The sequence below is a fragment of the Amblyraja radiata genome, chromosome 12 (assembly GCF_010909765.2).
Source record: "Amblyraja radiata isolate CabotCenter1 chromosome 12, sAmbRad1.1.pri, whole genome shotgun sequence".
Taxonomy (NCBI): domain Eukaryota; kingdom Metazoa; phylum Chordata; class Chondrichthyes; order Rajiformes; family Rajidae; genus Amblyraja; species Amblyraja radiata.
In genome coordinates this window covers 54,051,026-54,074,543 of record NC_045967.1, presented here as the reverse complement: position 1 = coordinate 54,074,543, position 23,518 = coordinate 54,051,026, and the positions used below count along the sequence as shown (strand labels likewise).

At 46.1% G+C, this 23,518-nt stretch overlaps 1 long non-coding RNA gene across 1 annotated transcript; it reads left to right on the top strand.

The window, feature by feature from the left end:
- The first annotated feature begins 6,215 nt into the window (after nucleotides 1-6,215).
- On the top strand, nucleotides 6,216-22,929 carry LOC116979225. Its single transcript, XR_004413651.1, has 2 exons — nucleotides 6,216-6,667; nucleotides 22,807-22,929. It is a non-coding gene; the product is annotated as an uncharacterized LOC116979225 (long non-coding RNA).
- Nucleotides 22,930-23,518: the final 589 nt, after the last annotated feature.

Genomic DNA, 23,518 nt, shown 5'->3' with positions numbered 1-23,518 from the left:
TTTGTAACATGGCAAAGAAGTGGCCAGGCGGACCTGTGAACCTAGTAGGAAGTTGACATAAGCTATGACATAGAAACATAGAAACATAGAAATTAGGTGCAGGAGTAGGCCATTTGGCCCTTCGAGCCTGCACCGCCATTCAATATGATCATGGCTGATCATCCAACTCAGTATCCCGTACCTGCCTTCTCTCCATACCCTCTGATCCCCTTAGCCACAAGGGCCACATCTAACTCCCTCTTAAATATAGCCAATAAACTGGCCTCGACTACCCTCTGTGGCAGGGAGTTCCAGAGATTCACCACTCTCTGTGTGAAAAAAGTTCTTCTCATCTCGGTTTTAAAGGATTTCCCCCTTATCCTTAAGCTGTGACCCCTTGTCCTGGACTTCCCCAACATCGGGAGCAATCTTCCTGCATCTAGCCTGTCCAACCCCTTAAGAATTTTGTAAGTTTCTATAAGATCCCCTCTCAATCTCCTAAATTCTAGAGAGTATAAACCAAGTCTATCCAGTCTTTCTTCATAAGACAGTCCTGACATCCCAGGAATCAGTCTGGTGAACCTTCTCTGCACTCCCTCTATGGCAATAATGTCCTTCCTCAGATTTGGAGACCAAAACTGTACGCAATACTCCAGGTGTGGTCTCACCAAGACCCTGTACAACTGCAGTAGAACCTCCCTGCTCCTATACTCAAATCCTTTTGCTATGAAATCCCTCTGTGGCAGGGAGTTCCAGAGATTCACCACTCTCTGTGTGAAAAAGGTTCTTCTCATCTCAGTTTTAAAGGATTTCCCCCTTATCCTTTTGCTATGAAATGACATAGGTAGCAAAGTTCATCTGGTGCCTTTTAAACTGTGTTCCATGTGCAACTGTGCTGTCAGGCAGGGTGAATAAAAGGAATTTATGTTTTATTTGTTCAATCTTTTTTTCTTAAAAAAAGAAAAAAAATCATAATTAACCCATTCGTGAAATAGTCCGTTTATCATCTTGGAATGAATTCTTCAGCCAGTCTCATCAACACCGCAGAAGCAAATATTTTCATTTTAGTTATTTTCTTAAAAATCATGATTTCTAAGTATATAAGCAGAAGACAGTTGTACATATTCCGGTAGTACTCTGATTTAGACAATGGACAATAGATTTAAGAGCAAAACTTAATCAAGCAATGTTTTCACGCACTTGTGTCGGAAGGAGCTGCAGATGCTGGCTTCGACCGAAGATGGACACAAAATGCTGGAGTAACTCAGCGGGGACAGGCGGCGTCTCTGGAGAGAAGGAATGGGTGACGTTTCGGGTCAAGAAGAAGGGTCTCTCGACCCGAAACGTCACCCATTCCTTCTCTCCAGAGACGCCGCCTGTCCCCGCTGAGTTACTCCAGCATTTTGAGTCTATCATTCTTTTAACGGACTTCCTTAAGATCCATTCCAAGTTTTTTTTTAAAAATCATTCCCAACTCTGTCGCACACGCTAGTAATAATGTCCGTCACTTTCCACCTGCGACGTAACACAAAGCAGATTTTACTTCGGAGTCACGTGAGTGACTACGTGAAGAACCCGCTCAGTGCGCAGGCGCGGCATTACGCCAGCAGTGCAACAGCGGCTTGCAACGGGAGTTAGGCTGTCCCGTTACAGCATGAACCGGACCGTCAGGTGAGTACCCTGAGGTCGGGTTTTCTTTTACAGGTGAGCCTTTTTCTGCTTGTGTTTTTTACAGGCAGAGAAAAAGGCTCTGGAACAAAACTGTCCCCCGTTTTCCCTTTGGGGAGGGGGGCAGCAACAGGCGGTAGGAGCGTTAAACCGGTGTTCCGTAATTCCCCGACACCGTGCCGAGGCCAGCCCGCTAGTACCTGAAGCAGCGGGCTGGACGCATAGCCACTCGAGAGGCATCCGGCAGGTGTTTCCCGATGTCGGACGGGACGTCTCTCCACCCGCACGGGGGGAGAGAGAGCCGCCTGAGCCGCTGGAGCGGCTCATGGAGCAGATGCCTGCGAGACGCGCTGCTTGAGGGGCGCTCTCGCATCTACAAGGCAAAAGCTCCAGAAGAACCTGTCCCCCGCTCGACTCCAGCGGAGGAGCGTTCCATTGCAAGGGGGGGCAGCAACAGGCGGTAGGAACAATTACCGGTCGCCCCGCTATCCCCATCACCGCGCCGAGCCCAGTCCCGCTAGTGCCTGAACTGCGGGCTGGATGTCTAGCCATCCGAACAGGCATCCGGCCGGTGGCGTCCAATTCGTTGGACGGGGACATGTCTCCACCTAAATGGAGGAGAGACAGCCGCCTGAGCTGCATCCAACAGCAATTGGAGCAGCTCCAGCGAGATGCGCAGAAAGAGCGCTCTCGCGGAGGGAGGTCAGGCACCCCCTCCACAGTGCCTCATGCACTGCCCTTTGCTCCCTCATTACTGGAGGCTAGCATTGGTGACCAGGGCTGGGCTGGTCTGGAACAGGGGCAGGCGGACGAATTCGGGAGTATGCCAGGGGTGCAGGAACATGAAGAGCTGTTGGGTGTGATGGCCCGCTTGTAGCAACCCCACGGGCTGGAGCACCGCTGGAACCAAGAATGGCGGCCAGCATCAACCATTACTGGAAAAGGTGCTCGCTGAGGTGCTGAAACAACACAGCACCAGAAAACGGTGAGGCCCTCAAAGTAAAAAGTGTCAACAGCCAAATCTGGGGGCATGTGGGTCACACATCCAGACCCAAGAACTCAAGCTACAGCGGATCCTAAGGCTCCTGACGTCAGCCATCACAGCCTTTGCTCGTTCCGTGGAGAGCACGGAGATGGATACCTGCCAGCAGGATGTGCTGGCATTAATGTGTACCACACAATTTGAGATCAACAATCTCTGGAGGGAAACATAAGACCTGCCCTCAATCCCAAATTTGCTGGCTTGTGTAAAGCCCCAGCTGCGGAGACGGACGCGCTGCCATTTGGGAAAGATTTCAATAAAAACTGAAGGAGATGCAGGAAGCATCAAAAACCTTCGGCCTAATGAGGGCAGGCCCCGGGACGAGCAAACCAAGACCTCCGATACCCAAGTGGCAGCACCCCACGGCATCCACCAGTCGACGTCCGCAATATGGGACTGGTGAACGCTTGGGGTCCGCACATTATCCCCAAAGATCTTTCAGATCAGGGCCCGCAGCAGACCCTCTGGAAAATGCGCCTGCCCCCAACATCGCCAGCACGTCAGAACAAAATCTTCAGGAAAATGAAGAAACAGAATCGCACAATAACCATGGAGGTAGGTGGGTCTGGTCCCTACCAGCATATAGAGAATAAGGGTGCTTTATTAACAGGGGGGAGATTACACTTGTTTAAAGAAGCATGGGGTATGGTCACGAGTGACAAGTATATACTCAACAACATTACAGGATATAAAATACAATTCATGTCAGAAAAAACGCCGCCAGTTCAACAATGGCCCCAAAGGGTATTTCTCCCTCCGTCAAAGAGAAACGTGAGGGACAAGCTGAACTGGTGAGACTTATCACAAAGGGGGTCATCGAAAAGACCAAACATGAACCTTTGTAAATTGTATCGAATATATTCACTAAAACCAAAAAAGATGGTGTCTGTCGCATCATCATTGACTTAACATCACTAAACAAATTTGTTAAGTATATACATTTCAAAATGGAGACATATGTTACTGCCAAACAACTGAATTCCAAAGGACACTTCATGGCAAGCATTTATCTTAAAGATGCTTACTATCTAGTACCCATATACAAGGATCATCGCAGATACCTAAAATTTATCTGGATGGTACAAAGCATTGCCCTATGGGCGAACTTCAGCCCAAGATTATTCACCAAAATATTGAAGCCAGCCATGGCAATACTAAGAAAACAAAAACATATTGTCATGGCATATCTGGAGGATATTCTCATAGTAGGGAAAACGATGGAATTGGCTGTGGCAGCAGTATCAGCTACAAAACAGATCCTCGAAACTCTGGGGTTCGTCCTACATCCAGATAAATCTAAGTTGAAGCCATCCACTATCATGGACTACCTGGGCTTCACAATTAACTCAGTCCATATGACTGTTACCTTGCCAAAGGCAAAAATGGTTGAATTAGCACAATCATGCAACAAATTAATGGTCAACGAGCGACCAACTATTCAACAAGTAGCAAGAGTAATTGGGGAAATGGTAGCAGCATTTCCGGCTACACAATTCGGACCTTTGCACTATCAAAAAATTTACAGAGAGCAAAGGTACGGGCAATAAAACGACATACAGGTCACTATGATCGTGTCATGAACTTACCCACTGAAGCAATATCAGAGCTACAGTGGTGGGCAGAAAACGTTTGGCATAGTTTCAGCCCTATCTTTATCACTAACCCTACTTTAGTTATTCAAACAGATGCCAGTGCTCAAGGCTGGGGAGCGACTAACTCCATATCCAGCACAAGTGGTAGATGGACTAAACTAGAGTCATCATTACTACTTACACTGGGCATTAACTATCTAGAGATGTTGGGCGCCTTTTATGGTTTAAAAGCATATGTATCTAATATGCAGCACTTGCATGTTCGGTTACAAATTGATAAATACTACGGTGATGGCTTATATTAACCATATGGGTGGCATAAAATCATTATCATGCGACAAATTGGTCAACATGATTTGGCAATGGTATGTCGAAAGACATATTTGGCTATCAGCTACTTACCTACCAGGTAAGCTAAACACCCATGCCATGAGAAAATTAAACGCCAGGGTTGCAAGTTTGAACAGACCTTACCTGGAACTGGGATTGTCCAAACAAACCATCACCACCATGTCGGCATCCCTTCGAACATCCACCAAGAGGCAGTACTTAACCAGCATCAAAAAAGGGAGAAGTACTGCCAGGAAACATGGACAACATACGCAACAGCTACAGCCACCAACATACTGGAGTTCCTGGCCATCTACACCACGATGTAGGGATCAGCTACAGTGCCATCAACACAGCGCAGAGTGCTCTTTCTGCTTATCTCAAACCAGCGGCAGGACAACAGGCGATGGGATCCCATCCACTGGTGGTAAAACTGATGAAGGGCATTTACAATATCAAGCCCTAAGCCCAGGTATACCCATATTTGGGATATCAGTGTGGTCCTGACATATCTCAGGGAATGGCCACCAGCCAGATCCCCCGGCCTCGAGCAAGCTACACTAAAGACGCTTAGGTTGATGGCACTTTTATCCGCTCAGAGGGTCCAGTCACTAAACCTATTGCGACTGGACAACATGATCACAGCTCCAGACCAGATCTGTCGTTATCCAGCGACTGGTCAAACAGAGCAGACCAGGAACACCTAATCCAGTCGTGGCTTACCCACCAGAACCACGTTTATGTGCCATGACCTACCTACTATCCTACATAGACACAACCAGAATATTCGAGGGAGATGAAAAGCCTTGTGGGTCAGTCACAAAAACCTTATGGTGGGGTACGAGCCAAACCATTGCGAGATGGCTCAAGCAGGTGCTAGAAACTGCTGGGGTAAACACTAACATGTACAAATTTTATTCCACCAGGGCAGCATCCATGTCGACGGCTAAAGAATGGACATGCCTATACACCACATCCTGGCTACAGTAGGATGGTGGGAAGGGAAAAGACCGTTCAGAAATTTTATAATAAGCCGTTGGCAAAACCTGGTTTATTTGCAGTAAAGATTTACGAACTGCAAATATTTAATTTAAGCCCAGGGGAGCAACTTAATTCTTTGTTGTTATTGTTTAAAAAATACCATTGTGTTTTTCTACAAATAGACTCATTGGTTGATTACGATAACACTTCCTCCCACAAGAACTTCGGCAGTGAGTGAAATGAAACTGTTACACGGTTTGAAATCACAGAGCTTTGAAATCTTCACGTAGTCACTCACGTGACTCCGAAGTAAAATAGTAAGATTAAACGAGAACTTACCAGTTTGAAGTTTGATCTGTATTTTATGAGGAGTTACGATGAGGGATTACGTGCCCTCCGCTCCCACCCTCATTATATGGATCAAACTAATAAATTGATGTCTCCTTATCTTTACTATGTTTACTTCAAAATAACTGTGTCTATCTGTGATTCCACACCGCTGCTTGGAAGTATGCCGCGCCTGCGCACTGAGCGGGTTCTTCACGTAATCCCTCATCGTAACTCCTCATAAAATACAGATCAAACTTCAAACTGGTAAGTTCTCATTTAATCTTACTATTATCACTGATGTCTTTATTTAAGAATGTAAAAAAATATTGTCATGGCTCATGAAAGTATCATAAGAACAACTTGAAGAGATGCTGAATGTCATACATTCAAACATAGGAAAAACCCAAACTGGAAGAGATTTGGGTATTGGTGTTCACTGTCTCATGACATTGTTTATTTTGTTCCTATTTCTTTGCCTATTTGTCCTCTTTTGGAAGAAGTGTTACCTGTATATTTGACATGAAAAATTCCTCTACTGTGAAAATGATTTTTTTTTAAAAGAGGTACTCTGGAATTTTTTCTTTTTTTCTTTGATGACTTTTTATTTAATTTGGGGATAAAGCTGGAAACAACTTTGTTACGCACACAGTCTCAGACCTCAGCATTGCAGCAATGTTGCTGGTTTGTTGGGATTTATTTTTTCCGTCTGGTCTCCCAATGTTTCAGATGGGCCGAAGCATTAGAGGTGATTCATTTAAACCGTGGATTGTGCATGAATATGTCTTTAGTGTTTAAAAGAAAAGTCACAAAAAAATTGGAGTTTGAAGCTTTGGCCTAAAGTATTGCAAATAAAGATCATTTAAACAACTAATGTCTCTGTCATGCTCCATTCTTAATATTTCCAATTATGATTTAATGAACACTTTATCATCGCATGTACCCTAGGTACAGTGAACTTCTTTGTTGTTGCATACAAACCGTTAAAAAATCATACAGCAGACTTCACCAAGGCAGTGAAGTCCCCCCCCACATCAGTCTGAAGAAGGGTCTCGACCCGAAACGCCTCCTATTCCTTTGCTCCATAGATGGTGCCTCACCCGCTGTGTTTCTCCACCATCTACCCTCTCTGTTGCCATCAGCCACCCAGCCGGGTCCTTCTTCATTCTCAGCGGCCCCCAAGACCGGGCCCCTCTTGGTTCTCTCAGCAGCCCATCGGTCTTTCGGCTCCACGGGGCACATCCAAGGAGTCTTCTGCCGCTGCACGGGCATCGCGGAAGCCTATCGTTCTTTGCTTTAATATATGGAACATAGAACAGAACAGCACAAGAGCAAGGCCCATCAACTCACAATGTATGTACTGAACATGGTATCAAAACGTGTAGCTGCCACCCCATAATCCACGTCCCTCCATTCCCTGTATATCCACAAGCCCACCCAACCCTCTCTTCAAATGTCACTATGGATCCTGCCTCCACCAGTGCCAACAGCAGCACATTCCAGGCACCTACCACCACTTGTGTAAAATAAAAGTTGCCCCGCATATCTCCTTTAAACATTGCCCCTCTAACCTTGAAGCTATGCCCTCTAGTATTTGATTTTTCCACCCTGGAGAAAAGGTTCTGACTGTCTACCCTATCTGACCCTCTTGTCATTTTACATACTTCTATCAGGTCTTCCTGCAACTCCATCAATCCAGAGAAAATAATCAAAGTCTATCCAGCCTCTCCCTGTAGCTGATACTCTCTAATCCTGGCATCAATGGATCGACTGGGCTTGTATTCACTGGATTTTTGAAGGATGAGAGGGTATCTTATAGAAACATGTAGGCTAGATGCAGGAAAAATGTTCCCCATGTTGGGGGAGTCCAGGACTTGGGGTTACACAGTTAAGAATGAGGGGTAGGCCCATTTAGGACTGAGATGAGGAAAATATTTTTCACACAGAGAGTTGTGAATCTGTGGAGGCCAATTTATTGGATGCATTCAAGTTAGATTTAGCTCTCAGGGTTAACGGAATCAAGGGATATGGGGAGAAAGCAGGAACGGGGTACTGATTTTGGATGATCAGCCATGATCACATTGAATGGTGGTGCTGGCTCGAAGGGCTGAATGGCCTACTCCTGCACCTATTTTCTATGTTTCATTCTGGTAAACCACCTCTGTAAGACTAGTCAGAGAACTGGGAAGGGGGAGGGATGGAGAGAGAGGGAAAGCAAGGGTTACTTGAAGTTAGAGAAGTTCATACCGCTGAGGTATAAGCTGCCCAAGTGAAATATGAGGAGCTGTACGGCCAATCTGCGCTGGGCCTCACTCTGGCAATGGAGGAGGCCCAGAACAGAAAGTTCAGTGTGGGAATGGGAGGGGGAGGGGGAGTTAAAGTGTTTAGCAACCAGGAGATGAGAGGTTTAGGCAGACGTTATTGTTTTCTCGGTGCTTGCCTGTGCCTCCATCTTCCTACTCGGGGATTAAGAGCCACTACATTTCAACGACATGCATACCGGCAATGGACCCCGAGAGAGGGGGAAAGCATTGCTCAGTTTGTCACAAGATTACGTCAAGTTACTGATGGCTGCAACTATGGAGCTGAATTGGAGAATAAAAATTAGGGATCAAGGCGAGGATCTGACATTGGAAACCTTGGATAACAGCATGCTGAACGTTTTGTTGTTTATTATGGTATCGCTTAGGTAGCACACAACCCAGTGCCATTTTGCTTGGGTAGCATCCAACACAGTGGTGTGAACATTGAGTTTAGTTTAGTTTAGATTAGAGATACAGTGCGGAAATGGGCCCGTCGGCCTGCCGAGTCCGGTCTGACCAGCGATCCCCGCACACTAACACTATCCTACACAACTTTTACATATATACCAAGCCAATTAACCTACAAACCTGAACGTTGAAGATGGACACAAAATGCTGGAGTAACTCAGCGGGACAGGCAGCAATTCTGGAGAGAAGGAATGGGTGATGTTTCGGGTTGAGACCCTTCTTCGGACTGAGAGTCGGGAGAGGGAGACATAGAGATGTGGAAGGGTAAGGTGTGAAAACGATATATCAAAGTGGGTGTAGGTCAGGGAAAAACTTGCACTTTATGTGCAATGAGACGAATAAAACTGATTGTATTGTATTGTATGTAGAATTGTTCATTGTTAGCTGAGGGGATGGTGAGAACGGGGCATACAATCAGTAACATTTAATCAGGAGGACAGTGAAATTAGTCAGAGAACTAGGGTGGGGGAGGGATGGAGAGCGAGGGGAAGCAAGGGTTACTTGAAGTTAGAGAAGTCAATATTCATACCACTGAGATCACACCTTCCCTTGCCTTTTCTGAAGAAAGGTCCTGACCTGAAACATCACCCATCCTTTGTCTCCAGAGATGCTGCTTGACCCGCTGAGTTACTCCAGCACTTTTTGTCTATCTTTGGTATAAACCAGCACCTGCAGTTCCTTGTTTCTAAACTAGGTTTACATATATCTGTTGTGTTGGTGCTGCAAGCAAGAATTTCAATGTTCCGTTTCGGGACATACGACAAAAAAACACTCTTGACTCTTCACCCACTCTTGACTCTCTTGTGATTTTTTTTAAAATTATGACCAAAATAATATAAAATTATCCTCATCAAAATTCCACTCCGGTGAAGCACATATCTGATAATGTATTTTCTACCAGCTTGCCACGTCAACTCATGTTGCCAATGGTCTTCAGCCCAGGCTGGTGTAAGATTCATTTTATGATATCTCTCTATCAAAGAAAGTCAACCTTATCTGCGACTAAAAGCCTTTAAGGACTCTTCAATCAGACCAAAGACCGTGGGAAATAGATAAACACTTTGGACAGGTTGTTTGCTCTGAAAGAAAAGAATAATTGACAAAGATGGGGTTTGAAGGAGTAGCCTGACATTAGAAAGACTTATCGCATGAGAGGACAACTATTTGGTTATGAGATTTGTTTTAATGGATTGTTCTGTCAAACAGGAAGAACAGTATCTTTTAGTGCAGCTGATAATTGACTTTCAAAGATCTCGATTATGTTGGAAACTGAGATGGACGTTAATCAAAGCGGGCAATGTGGTCATCCGAATGTGGTGACTCCTTCCTTCTGGTGACAGGGTTGGTTTGGTCCATGATGGTATATCCTTTCCCCTAATCTCCCAAGAGCTGACAATGTAGGGTCACAGTACGCAGTCATACACACGCACACGCACACACACGCGCACACACACACACACACACACACACACGCGCACACACACACACACACACACACACACACACACACACACACACACACACACGCGCGCGCACACACACACACAAACACACGCACACACACACACACACACACACGCACACACTTAGTGGGAACCTGTTGTCTGATGCATTTTGATGGTTAGTGTAGGAAGGAACTGCAGATGCAGGTTTAAACCGAAGATGGACACAAAAAGCTGGAGTAACTCAGCGGGACAGACAGCATCTCTGGAGACAAGGATTAGATGGCATTTCGGGTCGAGGCCTTTCCTCAGTCTCGACCTGAAATGTCACCTATTCCTTTTCTCCAGAGATGCTGTCTGACCCACTGAGTTACTCCAGCTTCTTGTACCTCGATGGTTGTCATACTGAATGATAAACCGATGAAAGAAACAGGTCAAACACAATGTGCTTCGAGGGTCAATGGTTTTTCGTCAATGGTGAGGATGGTGTGTTAAAGTTATTCAGTAAGACTGCAGGCTCTCATGAGCTTGTTCAGCCATATCCATATCAGAGAGATGTAGGAATTACCAGAAAGCATGCAGGAGAGCTAATTTTCCTTGCGTCGTCTGTGAATTGGAGTTAAAAATGATGGCAATAGTTGTGTTTTGTGTTTGGTTTTTCCAAATGTGATACCTTCACACGAGCTTCAGAAACCCGTTTGCAATTAATTGTTAGTTCACAAAGATCTTTTATTTCTAAAAATCAGACAAAGATGTTCGTTATCTTCCATTTGAGCAGTATTAAGAATCCGTGGCCTTGTGCGAAAGAAGTGTCAAAGTTAATTCTTTCCAAAATAAAACTGTGTTCAAAGGCCGACCAACGGGGAAAAGGTTCGTTTAAGGTTTTAGTACATTTCCCACACATGGTGAGAGCATTCCTTTGTAAAACTTGTGTCTTCCTTCTGGGTGCGGAAAGGTTTTGTCCAAATTTGACCAAATTTAAGGATGCAACATCATATTTCAAAATCTCCAGTGCTTTTGGATTGTTGTCAGGAGAAAATAAATGCCATTTTTTTCTAGATTTGGTCAGCAATGTCATACGGACCTTTGTAGATCAGGAGGTCCCAGATCCCAGATTCAGTCCGTGTTCTGTGCTAAGTTTAGTACGGGTGCTATCATAAGCAAAATCTTTGGGCCATGGCTCAGGATAAAGATCAGGCACCTTTTCAGTAAAATGAGTTGGAAGGAACTGCAGATGCTGGTTTACACCGAAGATGGGCACAGATTGTTGGAGTAACTCAGTGGGACAGGCAGCATCTCTGGAGAGAAGGAATGCCTGACGTTTTGGGTTCCGGCTCGAGACCCTTCTTCAGACTCGATCTGACCCGAAACGTCGCCCGTTCCTTCTCTCGAGAGATGCCGCCCGTCCCGCTGAGTTACTCCGGCATTTTGTGTCCATTTGCAGCAGAATGATTTCATCCTGGAACAACCTGCTTCAAAGACCGTTCTTTTTGTAACATGGCAAAGAAGTGGCCAGGCGGACCTGTGAACCTAGTAGGAAGTTGACATAAGCTATGACATAGAAACATAGAAACATAGAAATTAGGTGCAGGAGTAGGCCATTCGGCCCTTCGAGCCTGCACCGCCATTCAATATGATCATGGCTGATCATCCAACTCAGTATCCCGTACCTGCCTTCTCTCCATACCCTCTGATCCCCTTAGCCACAAGGGCCACATCTAACTCCCTCTTAAATATAGCCAATGAACTGGCCTCGACTACCCTCTGTGGCAGGGAGTTCCAGAGATTCACCACTCTCTGTGTGAAAAAAGTTCTTCTCATCTCGGTTTTAAAGGATTTCCCCCTTATCCTTAAGCTGTGACCCCTTGTCCTGGACTTCCCCAACATCGGGAGCAATCTTCCTGCATCTAGCCTGTCCAACCCCTTAAGAATTTTGTAAGTTTCTATAAGATCCCCTCTCAATCTCCTAAATTCTAGAGAGTATAAACCAAGTCTATCCAGTCTTTCTTCATAAGACAGTCCTGACATCCCAGGAATCAGTCTGGTGAACCTTCTCTGCACTCCCTCTATGGCAATAATGTCCTTCCTCAGATTTGGAGACCAAAACTGTATGCAATACTCCAGGTGTGGTCTCACCAAGACCCTGTACAACTGCAGTAGAACCTCCCTGCTCCTATACTCAAATCCTTTTGCTATGAAATCCCTCTGTGGCAGGGAGTTCCAGAGATTCACCACTATCTGTGTGAAAAAAGTTCTTCTCATCTCGGTTTTAAAGGATTTCCCCCTTATCCTTTTGCTATGAAATGACATAGGTAGCAAAGTTCATCTGGTGCCTTTTAAACTGTGTTCCATGTGCAACTGTGCTGTCAGGCAGGGTGAATAAAAGGAATTTATGTTTTATTTGTTCAATCTTTTTTTCTTAAAAAAAGAAAAAAAATCATAATTAACCCATTCGTGAAATAGTCCGTTTATCATCTTGGAATGAATTCTTCAGCCAGTCTCATCAACACCGCAGAAGCAAATATTTTCATTTTAGTTATTTTCTTAAAAATCATGATTTCTAAGTATATAAGCAGAAGACAGTTGTACATATTCCGGTAGTACTCTGATTTAGACAATGGACAATAGATTTAAGAGCAAAACTTAATCAAGCAATGTTTTCACGCACTTGTGTCGGAAGGAGCTGCAGATGCTGGCTTCGACCGAAGATGGACACAAAATGCTGGAGTAACTCAGCGGGGACAGGCGGCGTCTCTGGAGAGAAGGAATGGGTGACGTTTCGGGTCAAGAAGAAGGGTCTCTCGACCCGAAACGTCACCCATCCCTTCTCTCCAGAGACGCTGCCTGTCCCCGTGAGTTACTCCAGCATTTTGAGTCTATCATTCTTTTAACGGACTTCCTTAAGATCCATTCCAAGTTTTTTTTTTAAAATCATTCCCAACTCTGTCGCACACACTAGTAATAATGTCCGTCACTTTCCACCTGCGACGTAACACAAAGCAGATTTTACTTCGGAGTCACGTGAGTGACTACGTGAAGAACCCGCTCAGTGCGCAGGCGCGGCATTACGCCAGCAGTGCAACAGCGGCTTGCAACGGGAGTTAGGCTGTCCCGTTACAGCATGAACCGGATCGTCAGGTGAGTACCCTGAGGTCGGGTTTTCTTTTACAGGTGAGCCTTTTTCTGCTTGTGTTTTTTACAGGCAGAGAAAAAGGCTCTGGAACAAAACTGTCCCCCGTTTTCCCGTTGGGGAGGGGGGCAGCAACAGGCGGTAGGAGCGTTAAACCGGTGTTCCGTAATTCCCCGACACCGTGCCGAGGCCAGCCCCCTAGTACCTGAAGCAGCGGGCTGGACGCATAGCCACTCGAGAGGCATCCGGCAGGTGTTTCCCGATGTCGGACGGGACGTCTCTCCACCCGCACGGGGGGAGAGAGAGCCGCCTGAGCCGCTGGAGCGGCTCACGGAGCAGATGCCTGCGAGACGCGCTGCTTGAGGGGCGCTCTCGCATCTACAAGGCAAAAGCTCCAGAAGAACCTGTCCCCCGCTCGACTCCAGCGGAGCAGCGTTCCATTGCAAGGGGGGGCAGCAACAGGCGGTAGGAACAATTACCGGTCGCCCCGCTATCCCCATCACCGCGCCGAGCCCAGTCCCGCTAGTGCCTGAACTGCGGGCTGGATGTCTAGCCATCCGAACAAGCATCCGGCCGGTGGCGTCCGATTCGTTGGACGGGGACATGTCTCCACCTAAATGGAGGAGAGACAGCCGCCTGAGCTGCATCCAACAGCAATTGGAGCAGCTCCAGCGAGATGCGCAGAAAGAGCGCTCTCGCGGAGGGAGGTCAGGCACCCCCTCCACAGTGCCTCATGCACTGCCCTTTGCTCCCTCATTACTGGAGGCTAGCATTGGTGACCAGGGCTGGGCTGGTCTGGAACAGGGGCAGGCGGACGAATTCGGGAGTATGCCACGGGTGCAGGAACATGAAGAGCTGTTGGGTGTGATGGACCGCTTGTAGCAACCCCACGGGCTGGAGCACTGCTGGAACCAAGAATGGCGGCCAGCATCAACCATTACTGGAAAAGGTGCTCGCTGAGGTGCTGAAACAACACAGCACCAGAAAACGGTGAGGCCCTCAAAGTAAAAAGTGTCAACAGCCAAATCTGGGGGCATGTGGGTCACACATCCAGACCCAAGAACTCAAGCTACAGCGGATCCTAAGGCTCCTGACGTCAGCCATCACAGCCTTTGCTCGTTCCGTGGAGAGCACGGAGATGGATACCTGCCAGCAGGATGTTCTGGCATTAATGTGTACCACACAATTTGAGATCAACAATCTCCGGAGGGAAACATAAGACCTGCCCTCAATCCCAAATTTGCTGGCTTGTGTAAAGCCCCAGCTGCGGAGACGGACGCGCTGCCATTTGGGAAAGATTTCAATAAAAACTGAAGGAGATGCAGGAAGCATCAAAAACCTTCGGCCTAATGAGGGCAGGCCCCGGGACGAGCAAACCAAGACCTCCGATACCCAAGTGGCAGCACCCCACGGCATCCACCAGTCGACGTCCGCAATATGGGACTGGTGAACGCTTGGGGTCCGCACATTATCCCCAAAGATCTTTCAGATCAGGGCCCGCAGCGGACCCTCTGGAAAATGCGCCTCCCCCCAACACCGCCAGCACGTCAGAACAAAATCTTCAGGAAAATGAAGAAACAGAATCGCACAATAACCATGGAGGTAGGTGGGTCTGGTCCCTACCAGCATATAGAGAATAAGGGTGCTTTATTAACAGGGGGGAGATTACACTTGTTTAAAGAAGCATGGGGTATGGTCACGAGTGACAAGTATATACTCAACAACATTACAGGATATAAAATACAATTCATGTCAGAAAAAACGCCGCCAGTTCAACAATGGCCCCAAAGGGTATTTCTCCCTCCGTCAAAGAGAAACGTGAGGGACAAGCTGAACTGGTGAGACTTATCACAAAGGGGGTCATCGAAAAGACCAAACATGAACCTTTGTAAATTGTATCGAATATATTCACTAAAACCAAAAAAGATGGTGTCTGTCGCATCATCATTGACTTAACATCACTAAACAAATTTGTTAAGTATATACATTTCAAAATGGAGACATATGTTACTGCCAAACAACTGAATTCCAAAGGACACTTCATGGCAAGCATTTATCTTAAAGATGCTTACTATCTAGTACCCATATACAAGGATCATCGCAGATACCTAAAATTTATCTGGATGGTACAAAGCATTTCCCTATGGGCGAACTTCAGCCCAAGATTATTCACCAAAATATTGAAGCCAGCCATGGCAATACTAAGAAAACAAAAACATATTGTCATGGCATATCTGGAGGATATTCTCATAGTAGGGAAAACGATGGAATTGGCTGTGGCAGCAGTATCAGCTACAAAACAGATCCTCGAAACTCTGGGGTTCGTCCTACATCCAGATAAATCTAAGTTGAAGCCATCCACTATCATGGACTACCTGGGCTTCACAATTAACTCAGTCCATATGACTGTTACCTTGCCAAAGGCAAAAATGGTTGAATTAGCACAATCATGCAACAAATTAATGGTCAACGAGCGACCAACTATTCGACAAGTAGCAAGAGTAATTGGGAAAATGGTAGCAGCATTTCCGGCTACACAATTCGGACCTTTGCACTATCAAAAAATTTACAAAGAGCAAAGGTACGGGCAATAAAACGACACACAGGTCACTATGATCGTGTCATGAACTTACCCACTGAAGCAATATCAGAGCTACAGTGGTGGGCAGAAAACGTTTGGCATAGTTTCAGCCCTATCTTTATCACTAACCCTACTTTAGTTATTCAAACAGATGCCAGTGCTCAAGGCTGGGGAGCGACTAACTCCATATCCAGCACAAGTGGTAGATGGACTAAACTAGAGTCATCATTACTACTTACACTGGGCATTAACTATCTAGAGATGTTGGGCGCCTTTTATGGTTTAAAAGCATATGTATCTAATATGCAGCACTTGCATGTTCGGTTACAAATTGATAAATACTACGGTGATGGCTTATATTAACCATATGGGTGGCATAAAATCATTATCATGCGACAAATTGGTCAACATGATTTGGCAATGGTATGTCGAAAGACATATTTGGCTATCAGCTACTTACCTACCAGGTAAGCTAAACACCCATGCCATGAGAAAATTAAACGCCAGGGTTGCAAGTTTGAACAGACCTTACTTGGAACTGGGATTGTCCAAACAAACCATCACCACCATGTCGGCATCGCTTCGAACATCCACCAAGAGGCAGTACTTAACCAGCATCAAAAAAGGGAGAAGTACTGCCAGGAAACATGGACAACATACTCAACAGCTACAGCCACCAACATACTGGAGTTCCTGGCCATCTACACCACGATGTAGGGATCAGCTACAGTGCCATCAACACAGCGCAGAGTGCTCTTTCTGCTTATCTCAAACCAGCGGCAGGACAACAGGCGATGGGATCCCATCCACTGGTGGTAAAACTGATGAAGGGTATTTACAATATCAAGCCCTAAGCCCAGGTATACCCATATTTGGGATATCAGTGTGGTCCTGACATATCTCAGGGAATGGCCACCAGCCAGATCCCCCGGCCTCGAGCAAGCTACACTAAAGACGCTTAGGTTGATGGCACTTGTATCCGCTCAGAGGGTCCAGTCACTAAACCTATTGCGACTGGACAACATGATCACAGCTCCAGACCAGATCTGTCGTTATCCAGCGACTGGTCAAACAGAGCAGACCAGGAACACCTAATCCAGTCGTGGCTTACCCACCAGAACCACGGTTATGTGCCATGACCTACCTACTATCCTACATAGACACAACCAGAATATTCGAGGGAGATGAAAAGCCTTGTGGGTCAGTCACAAAAACCTTATGGTGGGGTACGAGCCAAACCATTGCGAGATGGCTCAAGCAGGTGCTAGAAACTGCTGGGATAAACACTAACATGTACAAATTTTATTCCACCAGGGCAGCATCCATGTCGACGGCTAAAGAATGGACATGCCTATACACCACATCCTGGCTACAGCAGGATGGTGGGAAGGGAAAAGACCGTTCAGAAATTTTATAATAAGCCGTTGGCAAAACCTGGTTTATTTGCAGTAAAGATTTACGAACTGCAAATATTTAATTTAAGCCCAGGGGAGCAACTTAATTCTTTGTTGTTATTGTTTAAAAAATACCATTGTGTTTTTCTACAAATAGACTCATTGGTTGATTACGATAACACTTCCTCCCTCAAGAACTTCGGCAGTGAGTGAAATGAAACTGTTACACGGTTTGAAATCACAGAGCTTTGAAATCTTCACGTAGTCACTCACGTGACTCCGAAGTAAAATAGTAAGATTAAACGAGAACTTACCAGTTTGAAGTTTGATCTGTATTTTATGAGGAGTTACGATGAGGGATTACGTGCCCTCCGCTCCCACCCTCATTATATGGATCAAACTAATAAATTGATGTCTCCTTATCTTTACTATGTTTACTTCAAAATAACTGTGTCTATCTGTGATTCCACACCGCTGCTTGGAAGTATGCCGCGCCTGCGCACTGAGCGGGTTCTTCACGTAATCCCTCATCGTAACTCCTCATAAAATACAGATCAAACTTCAAACTGGTAAGTTCTCGTTTAATCTTACTATTATCACTGATGTCTTTATTTAAGAATGTAAAAAAATATTGTCATGGCTCATGAAAGTATCATAAGAACAACTTGAAGAGATGCTGAATGTCATACATTCAAACATAGGAAAAACCCAAACTGGAAGAGATTTGGGTATTGGTGTTCACTGTCTCATGACATTGTTTATTTTGTTCCTATTTCTTTGCCTATTTGTCCTCTTTTGGAAGAAGTGTTACCTGTATATTTGACATGAAAAATTCCTCTACTGTGAAAATGATTTTTTTTTAAAAGAGGTACTCTGGAATTTTTTCTTTTTTTCTTTGATGACTTTTTATTTAATTTGGGGATAAAGCTGGAAACAACTTTGTTACGCACACAGTCCCAGACCTCAGCATTGCAGCAATGTTGCTGGTTTGTTGGGATTTATTTTTTCTGTCTGGTCTCCTGTTAGGCGCTTCCCCCCCCCCCCCTGGTGAATGCTATGTACTTACCTCTCTGTTTCTATCCCAAGTACAGGCCTCGTGGCTGTGAGTCTGGAATCGAGGGGTTAAAGGCTCCTGTACCCGATTGGCCCAGCTGCGTCAGGTGACGGGTGACTCATCTGAAGTATAAATACGAGAGCTTCCCAGGATTCTCTTCTCTTCGTCGTAGACTCTGACTGATGAGCAGACTGTTGGTGGGGGCTGAGGCAGCCTGACCACATGGCATAGAACTTTGTGTATTTTCACCATTTCTTGTTAACAGATATTGAATTGGGACGGATAAGGGCTGACCTTAGAGTTTTCGTGTATTTTGGTTTCAGGGTTGTATCTCTTTGGGCAGGTTTTGGAATCTCCGGTTCGACGGCCCATGGCGTGGCTGGCTGGAGCATTGTTAAATTGTTTGTCGGTTTATCCATATCCCTGACTGGGTTGTTTAAATCAGGTTTGAGTTTTGTGTTCCAATGAATAATTAAAACTGTTTTTTGAACCTGAACCTGGTTTTTGACTTGTGTTACGTGGCTCTGAAGTACTTGCATTCGGGAGTCGTAACAAAATGGGGGCTCGTCCTAAGTTTTGAGGACCCTAGACGTTTTTAGAGGGTTTTTTTGGTAGGCTTCTGGACTGAGGAAGTCTGTGTGTTGTAAGGGAATTTTTTCTTCCCTGTTTGTGGTAGCATTAGTGCCCAGGTTTTAGCTGGTGGTTTGGGGCTACATCAGAAATGGAATTTAAGGTGAAAGAATTTGTTGAGGCTCCTAGTCGGGAGTTGTTTGATAGATGTACGAAGGAGCATTTGATTTTGCTGGCTGAGAACTATGCCGTGACTATTGACAAGCATTCAAAGAAACACTCCATTAAATCGGAGTTGTGGGCTGCGTTGGTGGAGGCTGGGGTTTTGCCTGGTGGTGCAGACAGTCCCCCACCTTCTGTTCAGCCAGTTCAGAACATGGAGGCCGTCATTAAACTGAAGGAGATGGAGCTTGAGTCACAGAGAATTGCCTCTTTGTTAAAAGAGAAAGAGCTCATGCATGTTCTTGAAATGAAACGGCTTGAGGAGGAAACCAAAAGGGCTGAATTTCAGCTGCGGGAAAAAGAAATAGATAATTCCCGGGTTTCTTCTAGGGAACGGGAGTTTGATATGAGCAAGAACATCTGCCTGGTTCCTCCATTTCGTGAGGAGGATGTGGACAAGTATTTCACAGTGTTTGAACGGGTGGCTTTGTCCTTGAAGTGGCCTAGGGACGTGTGGACCTTGCTATTGCAGTGTGTCCTTGTGGGTAAAGCACGGGAGGTGTACTCGTCTTTATCTGTTGAAAGCAGTCTGGACTATGAGTGTGTGAAGTCTACAGTATTAAGGGCTTATGAATTAGTTCCAGAGGCGTACCGGCAGAAGTTCCGGCGCTTTAGGAAGTTTGATAGTCAGACTTATGTGGAGTTTGCTAGGGAGAAGGAGGCACTTTTTGACAGGTGGTGCGCTTCTCAAGGAGTGAAGGATTTTGAGCTACTGCGGGCCTTGATAATTATGGAAGACTTTAAGAACTGTCTCCCTGAGAGGGTTACTACTTACCTTAATGAGCAGAAGGTGAATGAGGTGTCTAAGGCTGCGGTGTTGGCAGATGAGTATGTATTGACTCATAAATCTGATTTTGTTGGGCGGTCCTATAGTTTTGGTGCACGTCGGTTGATCGTGGTGGTGTCGCCGGTGGCAGTGTCAAAGCTGTTTCTGTGCCTGCAAGTGGCAGCACGTTGATACAGGGGGAGGTCCGAGCTGATAAGGTTGACGGAAATGTAAGGACTGATGAAGGTCTTGTGTGCTACTATTGTAGAAGGAGAGGGCACATGTTAAAGTCGTGTCCCGTTCTGAAGCAGAAAAATGCAAAGCCTGTGGCTTTGGTGGGAACACAGAAGGCACCTGTCGTACCTGAGGTGCCTGAGTCTGATGAGTGTAGGAATTATTCTGCGTTCATCATGAATGGTTTTGTTTCTCTAGAGGATGGGGGTGACAGAGTTCCAGTATCCATCTTGCGTGATACTGGTGCTACTCAGTCCTTTATATTGGATGGTGTACTGCCGTTTTCTGGGGAATCATCAGTTGGGTCAAGTGTCCCAGTGGTAGGATTCGGGATGGATGACATGGTAGTACCTTTGCATACCGTGCGTCTCGAGTCCGAGTTGGTTTCAGGCCGGGTAACTGTTGGGTTACGGCCGTGTTTTCCCGTTGGGGGAGTTTCTGTGATTTTGGGGAATGACTTGGCAGGAGGAAGAGTTTTAGTTACTCCTGAGGTGACGGCTGTTCCGATGGTGCAGAGTCCTGATAGATTGGCTATGCAGCATCCAAAGGTCTTCGCAGCTTGTGCTGTCACGAGGGCTATGGCTAAGAGCCAGGCGAAGTTAGAGGATGTGGTGGACCTGAGTGAGAGTATTTTTGGGGATCAGGATGATAGATCCTGTGTGGTGAAGGGTGTTTCTCCATCTCAAGATGGGATAGTGTCTGGAAATGTGCCGGTGTCACTGTCACGTGACCGGCTGGTTGAGGAGCAAAAGAGTGATCCAGGTTTATCTGATCTGTGCGACTGCGCAGTGCCTGAGGGGGATATGGATTCCACAGCAAAGGGGTATTTTCTAAGGGATGGCTTACTGATGCGAAAGTGGTCTCCCTTGGATATATCTGGGCATGATGATTGGAGCGTGGTTGATCAGATTGTGATGCCTCGTCGGTATAGGGACGAGATACTCTGTTTGGCTCATGATGGTCCTCTGGGTGGACATTTGGGGGTCAATAAGACGTATGACCGCATCTTACGGAATTTTTTTTGGCCAGGGTTGAAAAAGGACGTGAAACAGCACTGCAGGTGTTGTCACATTTGCCAGGTGGCAGGAAAGCCGAACCAATCGATTGTTCCTGCGCCTTTATATCCAATCCCTGTGGTCGGTGAGCCGTTTGAGCGGATTCTAGTTGATTGTGTGGGCCCTCTACCTCGGACAAGGATGGGCAACAAGTTTTTATTAACAATTATGTGTGCGACTACCCGCTTTCCGGAGGTGGTCCCTTTGCGTAGAATTACTGCCCCTGCAATTGTTAAGTCTCTCACTAAGTTTTTTTCGTTGTTCGGTTTGCCCAAGGTTGTGCAGAGTGACCAAGGTACCAACTTCATGTCGAAGGTTTTTGGTCAGGTAATGAAGTTGTTAGATATTAAGCATTGTTACTCCAGTGCGTATCATCCTGAGAGCCAGGGAGCTCTCGAGAGGTTTCACCAGACTTTGAAATCTATGTTGAGGACTTACTGCCTGGAGTTTGAAAAAGACTGGGATGAGGGGAGTTCATCTAGTTATGTTTGCGGTGCGTGAGGTCGTGCAGGAGTCTTTAGGGTACAGTCCTGCTGACCTGGTGTTCGCGCATACTGTACGTGGTCCGTTGAGGGTCCTGAAGGAGAAATGGTTGCAGGAGGATACAAAACGTAGTATTTTAGACCACGTCTGTACTTTTCGCTCTAGACTGAGGAGGGCATGCGAACTGGCAATGGGTAATCTTGCCTCTGCTCAGTCTAGGATGAAGGACTGGTTCGACAGGAAGGAGCCTGTGGAGGTTGATGGGTCGGAGCTATGTCCTTCTAAGCCTGTTTTGGCAGCAGTGGTGCTGCCCCCTGACACGGGTGGTGATGTGGGGGAGGCACGGTTGTCTGTGGCAGTAACGCAGGGAAAGCTGAGTAACTCTGAGGCTTTGGAGACGCTTCCCTTGCGGTTGTCTCATTTGACTGGCATATCCGTGGCAAGGATGATGTATTGGCTGAAGCATTGTCGCGCCAGTGATGTCTGTGTTACTGAATAGTTGCTGAAATTTGGTGGTGTTTTTTTTAGTTCATTTTCAGAAACTTATTCAGTATCTTTGGGTGGGGGTGTTAGGCGCTTCCCCCTCCTGGTGAATGCTATGTACTTACCTCTCTGTTTCTATCCCAAGTACAGGCCTCGTGGCTGTGAGTCTGGAATCGAGGGGTTAAAGGCTCCTGTACCCGATTGGCCCAGCTGCGTCAGGTGACGGGTGACTCATCTGAAGTATAAATACGAGAGCTTCCCAGGATTCTCTTCTCTTCGTCGTAGACTCTGACTGATGAGCAGACTGTTGGTGGGGGCTGAGGCAGCCTGACCACATGGCATAGAACTTTGTGTATTTTCACCATTCCTTGTTAACAGATATTGAATTGGGACGGATAAGGGCTGACCTTAGAGTTTTCCTGTATTTTGGTTTCAGGGTTGTATCTCTTTGGGCAGGTTTTGGAATCTCCGGTTCGACGGCCCATGGCGTGGCTGGCTGGAGCATTGTTAAATTGTTTGTCGGTTTATCCATATCCCTGACTGGGTTGTTTAAATCAGGTTTGAGTTTTGTGTTCCAATGAATAATTAAAACTGTTTTTTGAACCTGAACCTGGTTTTTAACTTGTGTTACGTGGCTCTGAAGTACTTGCATTCGGGAGTCGTAACATCTCCCAATGTTTCAGATGGGCCAAAGCATTAGAGGTGATTCATTTAAACCGTGGATTGTGCATGAATATGTCTTTAGTGTTTAAAAGAAAAGCCACAAAAAAATTGGAGTTTGAAGCTTTGGCCTAAAGTATTGCAAATAAAGATCATTTAAACAACTAATGTCTCTGTCATGCTCCATTCTAAATATTTCCAATTATGATTTAATGAACACTTTATCATCGCATGTACCCTAGGTACAGTGAACTTCTTTGTTGTTGCATACAAACCGTTAAAAAATCATACAGCAGACTTCACCAAGGCAGTGAAGTCCCCCCCCCCCCCCCCCCACATCAGTCTGAAGAAGGGTCTCGACCCGAAACGCCTCCTATTCCTTTGCTCCATAGATGGTGCCTCACCCGCTGTGTTTCTCCAGCATCTACCCTCTCTGTTGCCATCAGCCACCCAGCCGGGTCCTTCTTCATTCTCAGCGGCCCCCAAGACCGGGTCCCCTCTTGGTTCTCTCAGCAGCCCATCGGTCTTTCGGCTCCACGGGGCACATCCAAGGAGTCTTCTGCCGCTGCACGGGCATCGCGGAAGCCTATCGTTCTTTGCTTTAATATATGGAACATAGAACAGAACAGCACAAGAGCAAGGCCCATCAACTCACAATGTATGTACTGAACATGGTATCAGAACGTGTAGCTGCCACCCCATAATCCACGTCCCTCCATTCCCTGTATATCCACAAGCCCACCCAACCCTCTCT